The sequence below is a fragment of the Pinus tabuliformis genome, chromosome 1_2 (genome assembly GCF_031772625.1).
Source record: "Pinus tabuliformis cultivar Carrire ecotype Pingquan chromosome 1_2, CPIR1, whole genome shotgun sequence".
NCBI lineage: Eukaryota > Viridiplantae > Streptophyta > Pinopsida > Pinales > Pinaceae > Pinus > Pinus tabuliformis.
In genome coordinates this window covers 803,683,076-803,704,949 of record NC_142298.1, presented here as the reverse complement: position 1 = coordinate 803,704,949, position 21,874 = coordinate 803,683,076, and positions in this window count along the sequence as shown.

Here is a 21,874-nt window from a genome sequence, read left to right as displayed (position 1 = left end):
ATAAAAGTTTATCTAACTAGTGGATACAAAATTGTTGATGAAAAATGATATTTAAAATTAATTTTAAAAAAATCCATACCTCGAGCAATGTAACCCATAAACCCTTTTAAAGTAAGTGTTGAAGTAAGTGAATCACCAAAGTCTACACCAATCAATCTTGCGAGACCAAAATATGTCACATGGCCTATCATGTTTTCATCCAACAACACATTGCTAGGTTTTAGATCACAATGCACTACTTCCACATGAGAATAATGATGTAAATATTCCATGGGATGGGTCACATCACTGACAATGTTTAGCCATGTTTTTTAGCCCAAGCCACATGCATCCTCACCATGTTTTCAGCTCTATCAAGATACAAATGCTTCTTTAGGCTTCTATTAAGCATAATTTGGAATGCTAATCCTTTAAAATGGAGGCTAGAACATGAGGTGTTGGGTAGTGGGGGTCCCGCGTAACAGTTTTGGGGCTTAAAGCCTATAAGTTAGGATAATAATATTGTAAATCTCTTAAATATGTGGAGTGCGAAATGTAATAGGTCGGGTCAAAGGGTTGTCCGCCCAAGAAATAGTATAGAATAATAGGAAGTAAGTCGGCCTACCCTTGGTCTGCGGACCATGGGAATGTATAAATAGAGTGTGGCTCTAAGGTAAAAGGCAGTTCTGGGGGTTGATATATCTAAGTGCTATGGGTTTGTGAAGACAGTAATCTCTGCATTTGTAAGTTAGAGTCAAGGGTGTTGTTGGGTAGATAGAGGCTCTCCAACTATGTGCGCGGACCCCTATGGCTAAGTGCGCAGGGTGGATCTGGATGTGTTGGCAGAAAAGTTGAATAAAGATAAGTTGGTTCTGAAATACTGTATTGAATCTAAAATATTGTGGATCTGGTTAATTTATGATTGATATATCTGTTAGATCTGTGCGCTTATGCTTATGTTATGAGTTATGAAAATATATAACTTTTCTGGGTGCGCGAACTGGTTATCTCTAGTAAATGTTTGCATAAAGACCGTAAAAGGTAGATCTGATCTATAACAACTCATTAGTAATAAGTATCAAGGAATTTCATTGTTCCGGATCTGCGCAGAAGCAGAGTAGCGTGAGGCCACAAAACAACCCGTGAACCCTATAAACCACATTAAGACATCCCAAGGGTGCCAAAACCTGGTTCCAGCACCCTCCCCTGCTACCTCGAGTGAGACCTTATTCAGCGCTCCGCAGGCTGTTGCCAAAAGGGCCAGTAGTTGCGAGATTTTTTTGGCTAATAACTCTTCCGAACCTCGGTCAGGCCCATATAAGCCAACAAATGGTTCCGTTGTTGGGACCGGGATCTGCCTAAGGGATGTTTTGATGTCGGGACACTGGAATCCTACGGAGAAAGAGTCTGAGGATTGATTGAATCAGGAATGATATGAGTTCATAGAAGGTCCTAAGGCACAAATACACAAACCAGAAGTTAAACATGACAAGCGCAATTCAGTTGTCGGTATTCAAAGGAGCAGGAAGAAAAGATCCAGAACAATTTTGGTTCGTGGTGACGGCGGTATGGGAAGCACACAGAGTTACGGACGACAACATCAAAAAGGCTACCCTAGTTAGTGCGTTGTAGGACCATGTTTTGACATGGTATATAAAGTACTCAGGTGATCACCCGAATGCGAGAACAATAGAGATTTGAGCTAAATTGAAAAAGAATTTAGCCGGCAAAAATCAGAAACGCAGTCGATCATAGGGTTCAAGGAGATCGCGATTATGCCTGGTGAAACTCCGTGGGATCTAGATCATAGATTGAAAAGTACAATCCACGAGGCAAACATGATGTTGTCAGATGTGTAGCACTGCGCGTAGTTTGTGGTGTCACTGACGCCACATCTGAGGACGGCATTGTCACAACAAAAGATCTCAACCCAAGCTAAAGTATTAGAGACAGCAATGAGGTTGCATGAAACTCCAATACAAGATCCGGGGTTTGGAGTTCAGTAAATCCATGCGCAAATACAAAACTTGTGTTTAGAAATGCAGAATTTAAAAAAAGAAAAGGCACCCCACCCAGAAGAACGGGAGGAAGTATGGTGTATAAAGTGTAGAAACCAGGGTCACGATAAGGATCACTATCTAGTCTTTGCGAACTATGTGGCAATGGGGGGACCAACACCGTTGCGACCAGAGGCATAAACAGGGCCAAGTGTAGTACCCTCACTCTGGTGCGGAATCTGTCAGGTGGGAGGAAAGCACAACATGGACAACTGACATCTACTGCCAAAATTTAACCAGACCCCCCAGCAACTATTTTGCAACTTTTTCCATTCGGTGGACCACGAGGAGCGAGACTACCGTAGTTATCAATTATTGATGGACCAGTCATCTGCCTACAAAATGCAGATTGAAGCGCAAGGTTAGGATCCAGCCGCAGTGATGGTGTAAGGTTAGGATCCAACCACGTTGATAGCGCGCGATGGGTTCCAGGGATGTGGACGAGGACAGGGAGGAATGGGGCCAGGAAGGGGTCACGGGCAGCTAATCTGTTATAACTGCAGAAGGCCAGGACACTACGAGTGGGACTGTACCAACCCGACTAGAATATCATGCCCTTACTGCGAGCAATTCGATCATGAAATGATAGATTGTCCCACATTAATAGCACAGATATAGGAAAAGAGGGCAGTGCAACCTACGATGACACAAAATGTCCAAATGATGAGGGCCAAACTACGCGAGGAAGACCCCAACATAAACATGGTGCTCAGAAGTGGCACAGCTACAAGGGAGGATAAGAATAAAGTGACCAAAAATGATGTTGGGGTTCGCAAGGAAATAGATCTAGAAGCTAGGAAGAGCTTCGCCAAAGTCTCTACCCCAGGTAGTAAGGATCAACCTGAGTCGGAGAGGGATCCCTCAATGCTGACTACCTTTTTAAAGACATGTATTAAATTGCTTCGCGACAATCGGGCAGTTAAAGGATTACAAGAATTGATAACTACGTGCGCAGCGTAGGGGAACCTTGCGTGGTCCGAAAATTGGGGAAGCAAGCATCGCGGACTGGATGGGAAATGTGACTAATGGTGAAAATTGGTGACTTTGAGAATGATCAGATCATTCTGGACTTGGTCTCAGATGCAAATGTACTACCTAAACAGACTTGGGAACGCATGGGCAAACCCTCACTACAATGGTCTCCTATTCAATTGTGGATGGCGAATCAACATAAAATTCTGCCCATGGGAAGACTACAAGGAATTACAGTAGATATAGAAGGCATGAGCACCCGAATGGACTTTGAGGTAATAGAAATCATGGATGAAAGTAGCCCTTATCCTGCATTGTTAGGGATAGACTAGGCCACTAATATGAATGGGGTTATTAATTTAAAGAAGCAGAAAATGATATTTGAGAAGAAGTCACTCCACGTAGTCATTCCCCTAGACCCAGCTGAAGGACCGTGTTACACTAAGCCTGTGCGCGACGACGAAAGTGATGATGAATTAAATTGTATCTACAAAATTTCCACACGAAATCAAGATTGGGTCAATCCGATTGCGGAAGGAAGAATATCGTGGGGCCATGCAGATTCCTGCACCGAAGATTCAGATGAGGAAGATGAACGGTGGCATAATCGGTTGAACGGGGCAACCACATTAAACTACAATATGATGACTAAGTCACTATATTGCGTCAAAGCTTAGGATCGCAAACTGCCAATGTATGATGGGCTGACAGCAATAGATTAATTCCTGGCCAAATTTGAAAGCGTGGTTCTAGAGCCCCAATGGTTTGATGCATTGCGATGAGCATTGCGTTCGACGCCTACGCGTTGGTGGGGAACACATGAAGGAACTTTTGACGATTGGCGCAGCTTCAGGCGCATGATCCAAATAAGATTTGGGAACTCGAAACTATGAATAACTGAGAAATACGATGGACGTGATGACCCATGCATGCACCTTACTAGATGGATCCAAGCCTATGGAGCAGAGCCTCAACCAGAGTGGGTACACTTATTTTATCATACCCTGGATGTCATTCCAAGGAACTGGTATACTGAAACCGAGCTCCGACATGGTACAGGCGAGTGGGATATCTTGCGTGAAGGCTTTTTGTTAACATTCCTATTTGAAGATCAATGGATGGATATGGTGGATGATGCATTGCAGGTGGTCAAGGCTGCTATTTTCAAAATACCACTAGAACCAGAAGAAATCGTGCAGCCAGACTGGTCGTGACAGTTGAGCCAGGCCCTGGAATGTTACAATGTATAGGTAGAAGATGATGAGGACAACCCTAGAAACATCAATATTCTAGAAGCAGAGGGGAGTCGCGAGCTTCACGGACCAGCAATTGAAGATCTAGACATCACCGTGCCACTGAAAATGAAACAAGTAAACATTGGAACAGAGGAAGAGCCAAAGTATGCAATGCTTGGGGACTATTGGGATGATGCCACGGTGGAAAAAGTCGTCGAACTGCTTCGAGAATATCAAGATTTATTCCCAACTAAAATCACGGAGTTAAAAGGGATTCTCGGTGACCTAGGAATGATGAAGATAACCCTGAAGCCGGATGCGAAGCTAGTTAAGTAGCGACCTTACCAGTTGAATCCAAAATACAAAGCGAAGGTCTGTGAAGAATTGGACAAGATGCTTGCAGCAAGAATAATTGAACCAGTGGAAGAGTCTGACTAGTAAGTCCTATGGTTGTGCAGGAGAAAAAACAGAAAGGTGAAATTTGCATCTGCGTGGACCTCCAGAAGCTCAATGATGCATGTGTTAATGATCCATTTCCGATGCCATTTACAGACGAGGTACTGGAAAATGTGGGAGGACATGAAGCCTATTCCTTTACGGATGGCTTCTCGGGGTACCACCAGATCAAGATTATGCTCAAGGATAGAAGTAAAACAACGTTCGCTACTGAATGGGGCTGCTTTCAGTATACGGTGATGCCCTTTGGACTAAAGAACACGCTGGAAATATTCTCGCGCGTCGATTGGGATTTACACATACCTGCTATGTTATGGGAATACTTAACAACATGTAAGAAGTTGATGGGCCAGACACCTTTCTGGTTAGTCTACGACAAGGAATCTGTCATGCCCATGAAGTACATTGTACCTAGTTTATGAATAGTAGCGGTGATAGGCATGACAGACTGCGCGGCTTTGGAAGAGAGGATCGCGCAACTAGAGGAACTGGAGGAGGAGCGCTTTCTGGTAGGCTTTCATCAGCAAGTACAAAAGCAGCAAGAAAAGGCTTGGCATGATCGCCATATCAAGATGCGCACGCTAAAAAAAAATGATCTAGTATTACTATATGACAACAAATTCGAAAAATTCCCTTGCAAGCTCCGCATGCACTGGTTGGGACCTTATGTAGTCAAAGAAGTTATAGATGGAGGCGCGATCCAGCTTGCTAAGCTCAATGGAGACCCCTTCCCGGGAAGAGTAAATGGCAGTCGCTTGAAGCTCTACACGGGTGGGCCGACCACCTGACTAACCACCCGAAGCACAATCTCACCACTCTAGCCAGTTGAAAGAGAGCACGGGACATTAAAGTAGTCTGGGGAGCAACTCCACGACAATCAAGGTGCACGTAGATTTGATCTGTCACAAGGGTCGTGGTTGCATGGAAAGGGTTGCACTGCTGCGTTGGCAAGCATAGAGGTGACCGTTGTTGTCACTATTCATGATAAGATGTCTAAGTTATTGAAAAAGGGAGCGGGCGGTAGGCAATTAAGAGACGGGGTACGAGCCAGATCGGAAATAATCTACCACACGCTTAGCATGAGGGCAGCAGAAAAGGCAGGAGCCAAAAAATTTGAATTTCGAGACAAATATAAATCACTGAGGGATATCCACTGAATGAGCTACGCTTCTGAGAACAGTAAGTTATTGTTCCTTCCCGCTGCTATGGAACTATTCATTATCTACGCTCAAGGAGTGAGGCTGAGGGTTGTGATATGGCCATTAGAGGTGTCGGGCTTGCTGAAGAGGATGGCATTGTCCGTTGCGGGCACCATGCAGAACTCAGTATTGACGGTAGGGGATGTGCCGGAAATTTATAGACACGAAGCAGAACTGGTACGGATGCCACTGACTTACCCATGGGCTGGATGGCGAACCATGAAAGATAAGGGAAAGGCTGTAAATACAGATACAATTGGTGGAATTGCAGTTAAAAGGTTGCCTCTGATGTACCTTGACGATTGGGATCTCGCAGATAGCAGCGATGGTCTTGCAAAATTGCAACACAAGCTGCAGCAAAAAGTGCATACAGAAGGTACAAAATTGGAAAATGGCTACGTTGGTACGAGGAGTTCCCGTATGTGGCACCCCAGCTAGAAATAAAACCCTACGAAGGGGTGTTCTGTGTTAACAAAGCAGAGCAGAATGTGTAGTATCAGTTGCGTGAATTAGTAGCGACACTGGAGCAGAAGCTGGAATAAGTGTTGCAAGAGACAAAGCGAGAGTGGTACGTCAGTCATAGGAAGGTGAACCGCGGAGCCTAGGCAGCGCGTATCACCGCACCGATGAGTGACTCAGGACAAGTCACGATGATTGTGTTAGGGGCCTGTTGGGTAGTGGAGGTCCCGCGTAACAGTTTTGGGGCTTAAAGCCTATAAGTTAGGATAATAATATTGTAAATCTCCGAAATATGCGGAGCACAAAATGTAATAGGTCGCATCAAAGGGTTGTCCGCCCAAGAAATAGTATAGAATAATAGGAATCAAGTCGGCCTGTCCTCGGTCTACGGACCATGGGAATGTATAAATAGAGCATGGCTCTATGGTAAAAGGTAGTTCTGGGGGTTGATAGATCTAAGTACTGTGAAAACAGTAATCTTTGTGTCTTTAAGTTCAAGTCAAGGGTGTTGTTGGGTAGATAGAGGCTCTGCAGCTGTGTGCACGGACCCCTGTAGCTAAGTGCAGAGGGCGGGTCTGGATGTATTGGCAGAAAAGTTGAATAAAGATAAATTGGTTTTGAAATATTGCATTGAATCTGAAATATTGTGGATTTGATTAATTTATGATTGATATATCTGTTAGATCTATGCGCTTATGCTTATCTTATGAGTTATGCAAATATATAACTTTTCTGGGTGTGTGAACTGGTTATCTCTAGTAAATGTTTGCTTAAAGACCATAAAAGGTAGATCTGATCTATAACAACTCATTAGTAATAAGTATTAAGGAATTACCTTATTCTGGATCTGCGCGGAAGCAGAGTAGTTTGAGGCCACAGAATGGTGCGTGAACCCTCCAAACCACATCAAGACATCCCAAGGGTGCGGAAACCTAGTTCCAACACCCTCCCCTGCTACCTCGGGTGAGACCTCAGTGCGCGCTCTGCGAGCTGTTGCCGAAAGGGTCGGTAGTTGCGGGATTTGTTTGGCTAAATAACTCTTCTGAACCTGGGTCATGCCCATATAACTCTTCCGAACAGAATGCCATAGCTGCAAACATCTCCTTTGGTAGAAACTCTCTCACCCAATCCATACTCTACATTAAAGGAAACCACAATAAAAGTTTATCTAACTAGTGGATACAAAATTGTTGATGAAAAATGCCATTTAAAATTAATTTTAAAAAAATCCATACCTCGAGCAATGTAACCCATAAACCCTTTCAAAGTAAGTGTTGAAGTAAGTGAATCACCAAAGTCTGCACCAATAAATCTTGCGAGACCAAAATATGTCACATGGCCTATCATGTCTTCATCCAACAACACATTGCTAGGTTTTAGATCACAATGCACTACTTCCACATGAGAATAATGATGTAGATATTCCATGGAATGGGTCACATCAATGACAATGTTTAGCCATGTTTTTTATCCCAAGCCACATGCATCCTCACCATGTTTTCAGCTCTATCAAGATACAAATGCTTCTTTAGGCTTCTATTAGACATAATTTGGAATGCAAATCCTTTGAAATGGAGGCTGGAACATGAGGTTATTCTTCTCACCAAATTTCGATGTCAAAACTACACTTTTCTTCGAAACTCTTCTCACCCTAGTTGTTTTCCAATTGGAGAACTTTCATACCAACAATTGTGCCATCACTCAAATTTGTTTTATAAACTAATCCAAAAATACGATCCCAACAAGTTGGTCTTGGTGAATCCCCTAATTTATATGTGAAGTTGTTGAAATTTTCATTTGAAATGTTTCTGGAGATTTTTCAACACTATTACCACATCCCTCATAGTTGCTCGTTCAACAGGTGAATCTTTTGAACAAAGCAAGTTGACATGTAGCAAAGAAATTAGACAATTGTATATATTATTTTCTTGAAAAGCACCTTCACCCAATACACTAAAAAGATTGTTCCCAATCACCTAATTCATTTTGTTTGGAAAATACAAGCTCACCCACTTGTCCAAGTTTAGGTCACTAATAAACATGTCATTGGTTGGTCTTTTTCTAGTAAATATTTCCAATTAAAGAATGCCATAGCTATAAACATCTCCTTTGGTAGAAACTCCATGACCCAATCCATACTTTGTATTAAAAGAAACCTCAATAAGAATTTATGAAACCAATGCATAAAACTTTGTTGATGAAAAATAGCAATTGAAAATAATTTTTCAAAAAATACATACCTCGGGCGATTGTTTTTGCCACAAAATCTTCTTTGAGATTTTTCCAACACTATTACCACATTCCTCATAGTTGGTTGTTCATGAGGTGAAAAATCTTCTTTGAGATTTTGCCAACACTATTACCACATTCCCCATAGTTGGTTGTTCATTAGGTGAATCTTTCAAACAAAGCAAACCAACCCATAGCAAAGAAAGTAGACAATTGTGTATATTATTTTCTTCAAATCCACCTTCATCCTGTGAACTAAACACATTGTTGTCAATCTCCTCCTTCACTTTGTTTGGAAATACTAGGCTCACCCACTTGTTGGTTGGTCATTTTCTCGTAAGCATTTCTAATAACAGAATGCCATAGCTGCAAACATCTCCTTTGGTAGAAACTCTCTCACCCAATCCATACTCTACATTAAAGGAAACCACAATAAAAGTTTATCTAACTAGTGGATACAAAATTGTTGATGAAAAATGACATTTCAAATTAATTTTAAAAAATCCATACCTCAAGCAATGTAACCCATAAACCCTTTCAAAGTAAGTGTTGAAGTAAGTGAATCGCCAAAGTCTGCACCAATCAATCTTGCGAGACCAAAATATGTCACATGGCCTATCATGTCTTCATCCAACAACACATTGCTAGGTTTTAGATCACAATGCACTACTTCCACATGAGAATAATGATGTAGATATTCCATGGAATGGGTCACATCAATGACAATGTTTAGCCATGTTTTTTAGCCCAAGCCACATGCATCCTCACCATGTTTTCATCTCTATCAAGATACAAATGCTTCTTTAGGCTTCTATTAGACATAATTTGGAATGCTAATCCTTTGAAATGGAGGCTGGAACATGAGGTTATGCTTCTCACCAAATTTTGATGTCAACACTACACTCTGCTTCGAAACCCTTCTCACCCTAGTTATTTTCCAATTAGAGAACTTTCATAGCAACAATTGTGCCATCACTCAAATTTGTTTTATAAACTAATCCAAAAATATGATCCCAACAAGTTGTTCTTGGTGAATCCCCTAATTTCTATGTGAAGTTGTTGAAATTTGCATTTGAAATGTTTCTGGAGATTTTTCAACACTATTACCACATCCCTCATAGTTGCTCCTTCAACAGGTGAATCTTTTGAACAAAGCAAGCTGACATGTAGCAAAGAAAGTAGACAATTGTGTATATTACTTTCTTCAAAAGCACCTTCATCCAATACACTAAAAAGATTGTTCCCAATCACCTACTTCACTTTGTTTGGAAAATCCAAGCTCACCCACTTGTGCAAGTTTAAGTCACTAATAAACATGTCATTGGTTGGTCTTTTTCTAGTAAATATTTCCAATAAAAGAATGCCATAGCTATAAACATATCCTTTGGTAGAAACTCCCTGACCCAATCCATACTTTGTATTAAAAGAAACCTCAATAAGAATTTATGAAACCAATGCATAAAAATTTGTTGATGAAAAATAACAATTGAAAATATTTTTTCAAAAAATACATACCTCGGGCAATTGTTTTTGACACAAAATCTTCTTTGAGATTTTCCAACACTATTACCACATTCCCTATAGTTGGTTTTTCATTAGGTGAACCTTTCGAACAAAGCAAACCAACCCGTAGCAAAGAAAGTAGATAATTGTGTATATTATTTTCTTCAAATGCACCTCCATCCTGTGAACTAAACAATTTGTTGTCAATCACCTCCTTCACTTTGTTTGGAAATACTAGGCTCACCCACTTGTTGGTTGGTCATTTTCTGGTAAGCATTTCCAATAACAGAATGCCATAGCTGCAAACATCTCCTTTGGTAGAAACTCTCTCACCCAATCCATACTCTACATTAAAGGAAACCATAATAGAAGTTTATCTAACTAGTGGATACAAAATTGTTGATGAAAAATGACATTTAAAATTAATTTAAAAAAATCCATACCTCGAGAAATGTAACCCATAAACCCTTTCAAAGTAAGTGTTGAAGTAAGTGAATCACCAAATTCTACACCAATCAATCTTGCGAGACCAAAATATGTCACATGGCCTATCATGTCTTCATCCAACAACACATTGCTAGGTTTTAGATCATAATGCACTACTTCCACATGAGAATAATGATGTAAATATTCCATGGAATGGGTCACATCAATGACAATGTTTAGCCATAATTTTTAGCCCAAGCCACATGCATCCTCACCATGTTTTCAGCTCGATCAAGATACAAATGCTTCTTTAGGCTTCTATTAGACATAATTTGGAATGCTAGTCCTTTGAAATGGAGGCTGGAACATGAGGTTATGATTCTCACCAAATTTCGATGTCAACACTACACTCTACTTCGAAACTCTTCTCACCCTAGTTGTTTTCCAATTAGAGAACGTTCATACCAACAATTGTGCCATCACTCAAATTTGTTTTATAAACTAATCCAAAAATATGATCCCAACAAGTTGGTCTTGGTGAATCCCCTAATTTCTATGTGAAGTTGTTGAAATGAGATCCTTTTGTGCTCTAACTTTTGAAAAATAACTTTGCACATGTATATTTTCCCTCCAAGAAAACCCCAAAAATAAACAACATAATATAAAAACAATTTCTCTACTCATTGGAAATAACATTTTTTTCACAAATGCAAAACAATTTATTGGTCTTGAACAAGCGCAATAAAATGAATACTTGTGGTCCACAAAGGCTTGGATTTCCAATAAAGAACATGATAATTGTTTGATTTGCAAAATTATGCCGGTGTGGATGACAACCACCACAGGTAACAACAATCCAGTTGCAAAGGGGGACTGTGGGACTCCAATTGGCACTGGTAAGTTTCGACTCATCGCCTTGACATCCTGCCAATGATTAATGTGTTTCTCCTCTCCATCTTGGGAATCTTTGTTTATGTCAACATAACAACCAACTAGTCTTGATGGATGTTTCCATTTCAAGCATCATGCCATCTCACTCATAACCCATCACTATACAATATTATATGATTTAGACAAGGTGAATATGACAAGATATGCATGTTATTTCTCACACCACTTATACGAATGTAAATTCTATGGATAGTGAACAAGGTGTAATCATTCATAAAATAATCTATATGAACATAAAAATCACTCAAAATTCAAACTCTTTCCATTGAATTCAATTTATATATGAATTCAATTTATTTACTTTATCCAATTCCCTTTCCCCAAAATATTACTTAAATAATGAATGATGATATAAAATAACCAAATTTGGATATTATAAATTTTCATATAAGTTTTTAAATATATAACTTTTTCTTTACTAGAAGTTTTTTAGAAAATCTTGTGAATCATTATGTGAGGATGGTAAATGAGGTAAATCAAGTGTTAATGTTTGAAGTATCTAATGTTAAATAAATAGAGAATGGTAAATGGGGTAAATCAAGTGTTTAAGTTTAAAGCACCTAAAGTTAAAGGGATCAAGAAATTTCTTGAACTTATGACCTCTTCAATTTAGAAAAAAAAAAAAATCATGTTTAACTCGTAACCATTTAATCTAACTTTATAAACCTACAAATTGTCAACTACTTAATATATAAATGTTAATAAAATATTAAATTAATTTTTTTATTAACTATATATATATATATATATATATATATATATATATATATATATATATATATATATATTATATAATCTAATTTTACAAATCTAATATTATTTTACATCTAGTTGTTTCTTAGTTCTCTCACACATTTCCTTTAGTGTTACTAAAAAAAATTTAATACAATATTAAATTTATTATCATATAGGTTAACCTCTGTCAATGTAATTATATTTACTAATTTTCCATATTTCGACTATTTTAATATCTTTTTGCATGTTGATAAAAAAGTCTACAAAAAATTGAATTAAATTACCTTGATATTTAATTCAACGATTACTTTTTAATTTTAGGATTCATAAATATGATAATATTATTGTTAATTTAATATTTTAATGAGATATATACTATATCATGTTTTTTAAAACAGTAAAAAAATATATCATAACTCAGGTGTAAAATCAACTGTAAAAATATATATCTCTGTTCAAGAAAATTATAATGACTATTCAAAAAAAACACTCACAGATTGACAAAGAGACACGCTTTCACTCTGGCCATATGTTTCTAATACTTAGATCTTTCATTACATCTAAAAAAACTCCCAACCTAATCAAATAAAATAAATATACATATTATAAATCAAATTTATAATAATTTGTTTTTAAGTTTGTTTGAGTCATTTTCATTTCGACTTTAACAATCATTCATAATTGTATCTCAAGCATAGTTATGAACTCACAACTAACTTCCAATTACCAAGATTATAATTGTATATTTTTTGATTGGATATAAAAGAAAAATAGATTACCTTAAGATATCGGATAAACACAGTAATTATGGTAAAGTCTCGTATGCAGAAATGAATCATGGTAAGATAAGTTGAATAACTAACAAAGTAAGTCAAAAGAGGGGCTTAATCATGGTTTCAATTGAGGGAAAAGTAACTTTGTCGTTGTTTATAGATTATCAAAAGAGGGGCTTACAATGCTTTCTAAGAAAATTAGGAGCTAATGGACAGACCATTCCATGGAGCTAATGGACAGAGCATTGTTTTTTGCAAAAGTGAAGTCTTCATTTTGCTTCTATATTTATACTTTTTTTCAGTTTGTGATAATCATGTATTGTGAGCTATGATTTTCATCTAGGAAGAGTTTACTAGTCGCAATGTTATAGGTTTATTCCTCTGAAAACATCTCCGTGTAAATCTTGGTAAATTTTAATTGAATATATTGATTTTTTTTCTTGGAAAAAAATTAAGCCTATAATAAATTTGAAATATTTAATATTTATTAAATCAATAATAAATTTTTAAATATTTAATAAAAATTTTAAGCCAGTAATAAATTTTAAATATTTAATATTTATTTAAATTTATGATTTATTAAATCAATAATAAGTTTTGAATATTTAATATTTAATATTTAGTTAAGTTTAGGATTTATTTTATAATGTAACGATTTCTAAATTTCTTGTAATCAAAACAACGTACGAAATATTTATATTAAATTTACTTTATTTTATTTCATTATATACATAATTATTTAATAATAGGTGTATTAATAAATTTAAATATTACCCCCGTCATCGCGGCATTCCTAGGAGAGGGAGCAACTCGGGATCCCGAGGAGGGCAGGGGGGAAGGGGAAGTCCTGCTCCTCGTCGTATATCCCCGTTAGCCATAGCCTCGCCTTCTAGCCCACCCTCAGAAGAGTCTGGTCCTTCTCTAAACAGTTCGTTGCACACAGCAAGATTCAAATTCAAAAGTAGGCTTCACAGGCCGCTTATTTCTGCCCTAATTACGGCCATCTTCTCGGAGGAAGAAGATGAGCTGGGCAGCTCAGATGAAGAATTAGAGGATCAGCTACCTTCTCAGAATGCCAGTGCCTCCCAGAGCAGCTTGGCGGAAGATACTCTCAAAGTCTCGGCGGCGGTGCACGAAGAGGTCGGTCAAGATGAAGCTGGCAGTCAGTGGGACTCTCCTCAGGAGAATGTCATTGCCTGTGAACCAGCAAACAGGTATGAAAGCGTCTTGTATCCTGTGCTCCCTCCGGGTGGCAATTTAATGGATGTTGAAGATAACATTATGATAACTTGGGAGCGAGCCCCGGACAAAGCTAATAATAATGGGACTGGTGAGTTACAGCAGGCTTAATCTCTGGCTTAATCTCCCTGCGCTCGTGGCGAATTCTCAGTGTGCTCCGCACATTCCAACACCTGCTAGTAGGTGCTCAGACGCTGGGAGTTTAATATGGACCTCCTTTTTGAACTGCTGTTAACAAGTAGTATTCAGTAATGTCTGGTCTAGTTTGTGGTCGATAGAGCTGTGTTCAGGTGTCAAATTTTTGAACAAGCTTTTTGTAATCCAAGAGAACAGAAACATCTGCAAAGCTTTTTTGACTGAGGGATGGCCATGGCACCCTCAGAGGTTCAAACCTCTCTGTACATATTTTTTCTTTTTTTAATATAATAGATTAGTCTTTACACAGAAGAAAAAAAAAAATTAAATATTAAAATAAATTTATGATTTAAGTTGTGAGACCTCAAAATTATTAAGTTAATAATAAGTTTTAAATATTTAATAATAAAAAAATTAAGTTAATAGTAAATTTTAAATATTTAATATTTATTTAAATTTATGATTTATTAAATCAATAATAAGTTTTGAATATTTAATGTTTAGTTAAATCTATGATTTATTTTATAAGTAACGATTTCTAAATTTCTTGTAATCAAAATAACCTATGAAATATTTTTATTAAATTTACTTGATTTTATTTCATTATATACATAATCATTTAATAATAAGTGCATTAATAAACTTATATTAAAATAAATTTATGATTTAAGTTGTGAGACATATATAAGCTTTTCTTGTCTCCATTATTGACCAACAAAATGTATATCAATTTATGTTGGATTTTGAGGATAATTACGCCGTAAGGCGTTACTCTATGAAATGAACTTAGTTCTTGTCTACATGTCATCATACCCATTAGATTATATTTACGCTGCGTTGTAAAGCATTACTCTATGAAATGAACTTAGTTCTTGTCCACTTGTCATCATCGTACCCATTAGATTATATGTTAGACGATCAGATGATTTTCAGCCATTTGATCAAAGGTAGTTTCAATAATCAGTTGGATGAGTTGTTTATTTTTATTGACCTACTCTGAAAAACTATCCTACATTCACCCGCAAACAAAAATGTGACCATGTTTCTCTTTTTTTGGGATCTGTCAAGCATACTCACAATGCGCAGATTTTATACTTTTGAGATTGTTTCATCCAATAGAAATCAGGAGGAATCTGTAAATTTACAGCTTGCTGACTAGCCATCAGCCTGGAAAATTTATAGGTTTTCGAGTAGCCATCCACCTAATGTGAAGGAATTTGCAGTGGATTATTGAAATTAAAGATCTGAAGAAGACAAAATTCAGAATCGAATTAAAAGTGAAAGGCATTTCACGACGATATTCAGAGATATTGACTTTCGGCTCTCATTTTAATCTCCTTAGTATACTGCATTTGATTGAAATGATGTTTTACATGAGGTATCGACTTTCATCTCTCATTTTAATCTCTTTAGTACACTGTATTTGATTGAAATCATATTTTACTTGATAAGTGTGCTTTTGTCGTTTTAGTGTGGGAACACATTTTAAATTTCCACGCACTACTAAACTTTCCTCGATTGGAGGAATGAAAATTAAATAATATACGTCATATTGGGGATTCTAAATAAGTCAATGCTTTCAAACTCTTTGTTTAAATGGTAAGAATTCATTGGTATGGTAAAGTTTTGGTTGTATGGGTAAAGCTCAAAACATTGTTTATTCTATAGATTCTATTCTAAATTATGTTTATTGAGGAATAGAGCTTTCTAATATTCATGTGAATTTATCTTTTGTTGGGATTTTTTAGTGTATTATTTTTGAAGTAATTGGTAAAACAAAACAAGTCCTTTTTCACTTTAATGGTTTTTTTACCGAAAAAGAGTTACAATAGAGAAGAGTTCTTACAAAATAACCACCACGATATTAAAAAGAAATAGACATCACCATTTCCAACTGTTGTGTTGATGAGACCTGCTAAATTCTCACATAAAATTAAGATGTGAAACATTGAAAGAGACCTTACTTTTATATGTTTCTCCTTAGGACGATGAATTTGAGGCTATGAAATACTATGGCCTCAAATTGAAATTAGTAGCGGTTAGGATGTCTTACCTCAAATTGAAATTAGTAGTGGTTAGGATGTCTTACTTGCTGCAAAATAGCATGTAATTTATAATATGACCATCAACAATTTAACACTACTGTGAGCTTGTGAGCTAAAATAATAAAATATATTAAAAAAGAAAAACCATAATTTATTAAAACTTACATATTTCAATTTTTTTAATAAAGCATTAAAATTTTTGAACTACTTAGCACATCCAAAGATGCAGCAAGTTTCATTGACAGTTTCAGAAGAGAACTCTACATTGTTGAAAATATAGAAGTGTTCATATTCCATTTACTAGCAATTTTAATTAATAAATATATTTTTGATTGGAATTTAACAATATAATTTTTATTATTTAATATGTGTTTTCAAATGTATAAATAAATTTACCAACTTAAAATTTCTTTAAAACACTTAAATTTTGAAATTTCCACAACTTTAATTTACGATTTTAAAAAATATCAACAGACTTTAATCAAATCCATCAAAACCAAATTTCTTTAAAACACTTAAATTTTGAAATTTCCACAATTTAAATTTACAATTTTAAAAAATACCTTAACAAACTTTAGCCAAATCCAACAAAACCAAACACACCAAATCCAACAAAATCAAACACTACTTAGGATACAACATTTTACTCATATTTTCATTGTAAATCTCGCGATCCAATCATGTTTTAAACATAAACATTGTGTCCATAAGGTGTATTTATGCATTATTACTATTATTTACGAAAAAATTATTACTATTATTTGTGAAAAAATTGTCGCTTTGTTTTAGTGAGTCTTTGCATTTAATTCACATAAAGCACATATTTGAGTAACACATTTGTCGCACATATTTGAGTGACACATTTGTATTTTATGATTATTGATGCAAATTTTCCTCTATTTCCCTCACTTTAGCGACACATTTGTCTTTAATGATTATTGATGCAAATTTTCCTCTACTTACCTCACTTTCTTGGGTGTTTTAAACATAAAAGTTCTGGGCATAAGGTGTCTTTACGCATTATTACTATTATTTGTGAAAAATTTGTCGCTTTGTTTTAGTGAGTCTTTGCATTTAATTCTCATAGAGAAAATATTTGAGTAACACATTTATCGCACATATTTGAGTGACACATTTGTCTTTTATGATTATTGATGCAAATTTTCCTCTATTTCCCTCACTTTAGTGACACATTTGTCTTTTATGATTACTAATGGAAATTTTCCTCTATTTCCCTCAGGATGTCTTACCCACTGAAAAATAGCATGTAATTTATAGTATGCGCATTAGCAATTTACACTACTCTGAGCTAAAATAATAAAATTTATTAAAAAAAGAAAAACCATAGTTTATTAAAATTTAAATATTTCCATCTTTTTAATAAAGAATTAAAATTTTTAAACTACTTAGCACATCCAAATATGCAGTAAGTGTCATTGACAGTTTCAAAAGAGAACTCTCCATTGTTGAAAATATAGAAGTGTTCACATTCCATTTACTAGCAATTTTAATTAATAAATATCTTTTTGATTGGAATTTAACAATATAATTTTTGTGAAATTGTAATTTTCGATTATTTAAAATGTGTTTTCAAATGTATAAATAAATTTACCATCTTAAAATTTCTTTAAACAACTTAAAATTTGAAATTTCCACAACTTAAATTTACAATTTTAAAAAATATCTCAACAAACTTTAACAAAATCCAACAAAACCAAATTTCTTTAAAACACTTAAATTTTGAAATTTCCACAACTCAAATTTACAAATTTAAAAAATATGTGAACAAACTTCAACCGAATCCAACAAAACCAAATTTCTTTAAAACACTTAAATTTTGAAATTTCCACAACTTAAATTTACAATTTTAAAAAATATAACAAACTTTAACCAAATCCAACAAAACCAAACACACCAAACCCAACAAAACCAAACACTACTTATAATATGACATTTTACTCATATTTTCGTTGTAAATCTCGTGATCCAATAATGTTTTAAACATAAAAATTCTGGCCATAAGGTGTCTTTACAAATAATTACTATTATTTGTGAAAAATTTGTCGCTTTGTTTTATTGAGTCTTTGCATTTAATTCACATAGAGCACATATTTGAGTAACACATTTGTCGCACATATTTGAGTGACACATTTGTATTTTATGATTATTGATGTAGATTTTCCTCTATTCCCTCACCTTAGTGACATGTTTGTCTTTTATGATTATTGATGCAAATTTTCCTCTACTTCCCTCACTTTATTGAGTGTTTTAAACATAAAAGTTGTGGCCATAAGGTGTCTTTACGCATTATTACTATTATTTGTGAAAAAAATGTCGCTTTGTTTTAGAGAGTCTTTGCATTTGAGTGACACATTTGAATTTTATGATTATTGATGTAAATTTTCCTCTATTTCCCTCACTTTACTGACACATTTGTCTTTTATGATTATTGATGCAAATTTTCCTCTATTTCCCTCACTTTCTTGAGTGTTTTAAACATAAAAGTTGTGGCCATAAGGTGCCTTTATGCATTATTACAATTATTTGTGAAACAAATATCGCTTTGTTTTAGTGACTCTTTGCATTTAATTCACGTAGAGCACATATTTGAGTAACATGTTTGTCACACATATTTGAGTGACACATTTGTCTTTTATGATTATTTATGCAAATTTTCCTCTATTTCCCTCACTTATAAGGTGTCTTTACGCGTTATTACTATTATTTGTGAAAAAAATGTCTCTTTGTTTTAGTGAGTCTTTGCATTTAATTCACGTAGAGCACATATTTGAGTAACACGTTTGTTGCACATATTTGAGTGACACATTTGTCTTTTATGATTATTGATGCAAATTTTCCTCTATTTCCCTCACTTTAGTGACACATTTGTCTTTTATGATTATTGATGCAAATTTTTCTCTATTTCCCTCACTTTCTTGAGTGGGGTCATGCATTTGGGTGATATGAAGTACATATTTTAATGAAAAAATTGTCCATATTTTTCAAGATTGCCTATGCCAATTTAATCACTTTCTTTCATGAATGGTGATATGAAGCACATATTTTAATGAAAAAAATTGTCCATATTCTTCAAGATTACCTATGCTTCATCATCAATTTCATTCATGAATGGGGCCTCACATTTTGAGTGATATAACGTGATATAACATATGTTTGACATGAAGCACATAATTTAATGAAATTTTGTTTTTTTTTCAAGTTTGAGGAGTATCTTTTAATAATTTCAGATTTGTATTTTTAAATTTAAAAAAAAAAACTTATAATTAAAAGTATATTTATGCTAAGATATCTTTACTATTTGTAAGAGTACATTTGGATTGTATGAGATATTTATAGGTATAAAAATTTTAGGGGCTAATACTTGTAAATAGACTCATTTCCCATGTTTTTTCCAAAAAAAAAAATGTAAATTCCTTTTTCTTGAAAAAAGAAACACTCAAATTTCTTAAGATAAAATCATTTTTTCCTTAAAAGTTATCAAAATCTTATACAACTATATAAAATTATTATAAACATTTATAGAAATATAGTTAAATATTTTTATTATAAACATTTATATAAATATAGTTAAATATTTTAGAGCTTGGATATTAGGAATTAGTAAGATTTACTAAAGTTTCTAAACTTCAAAATAAATTATCATCCTTAAAATTTTAGCTAATTCGCAATTGTGTAAGAGTCTCAAATCCAACATGTTAGAAAACAAATGGTTTCAATATTTAACTATTCCAAGACTCAAACCTTTTATTTTTGCAGCAAAATTTAATTGTTTTTGTAAATAAATTCTTTATTAACTTACGAAGTTCTAATTAAAAAATTAATGTGTTTTCAAGTATCTTGTACAAGAACAAAGTGTCATTGGTTAAGATTGGATCTAAAAAAAAATTAATTTGATTTTATACGTGCAATCAAACTAAAAGAAATTTGAAATTTTATGTGTAAGCAAGGTAAATTTAATGTGTAGTTAAAGTAAAATAAATTTTTGTGAAACTAATTTTCATATTTTGTGAAAATAATTGTCACAAATATTGTCTCAATATGAAAATCAATCATGATCGACCATGGTGTCATGATCAACCATGGTGATTAATGGAAATTTGAAATTTTATGTATAATCAAGGTAAATTTAATGTATAGTTAAATTAAAATAAATTTTGTGAAAATAATTGTGACAAATATTGTCTCAATATGCAAATCAATCCTGATCAACCATGGTGTCATGATCAATCATGGTGAATAATGGTCAAACGTCAAGAAAGATTGTCTCAATATGTAAATCAACCATGGTCAACCATCTCTATTTTAGTGTTTATAATATTTATCATAGGGTTTATATAACACTATCTCAATATGTAAATCAACCATGGTCAACCATATCTATTTTAGTGTTTATAATATTTATCATAGGATTTATATACATTACAATATTTATTTCAAGATTTATCATAGGATTTTCTCAATATGGAAATAAATCATGGTAATGTAAATCAACCATGGTCAACCATCTCTATTTTAGTGTTTATAATATTTATCATAGAGTTAATATAACTTGGTTTATAATATTTATTTTAGGATTTATCATTGGATTTTCTCAATATGGAAATAAATCATGGCCAACCATGGTCCAACATTGCATTGTGACAAATATTGTCTCAATATGAAAGACAACCATGGTTAACCATGGTCAAACAGGGTCTAGCATCGCATCTTCAAAAAGACTTTCTTGATATGTCGCATTTTCACAAAGATTGTCTTGATATGAAAATCAATAAGTGTCAACCATGGTCCATACAAAGATTGTCTCAATAAGAAAATCAACCATGGTCAGCCATGTTTATTTTAGCGTTTATAATATTCATCATAGGGTTTATATACCTTTAGTTTATAATATTAATCCATTGGGATTAATATTGATCCCTTGGATTTATAATCCCTTATGTTTATTAATCTAAGGGTTCATTTTCCTCAGAGAGATTGTCTCAATAAGAAAATAAACCATGGTCAACCATGTTTATTTTAGCATTTATACTATTAATCTTAGGTTTCATAGACCTTCAATTTTCAATATTAATCCATTGGGTTTAATATTGATCCATTGGATTTATAATCCCTTGGGTTTATTAATATAAGGGTTCATTAATCACATTATGATAAAGATTATCTCAATATGAAAATCAACCATGGTTAGCCATTCCTCGCCATCGTCAAACATGGTCAACTATGGTCCAATGTGACAATGTGACAAAGATTGTCTCAGTATGAAATCAACCATGGTCAACCATGGTCCAATGTCCATCTTGAAACATGGTCAATCATGGTCAATTATGGTCCAATGTGACAATGTGACAAAGATTGTCTCAATATGAAAATCAACCATGGGCAGTCATTCCCAGCCATCATCAAACATGGTCAACTATGGTCCAATGTGACAATGTGACAAAGATTGTCTCAATATGAAAT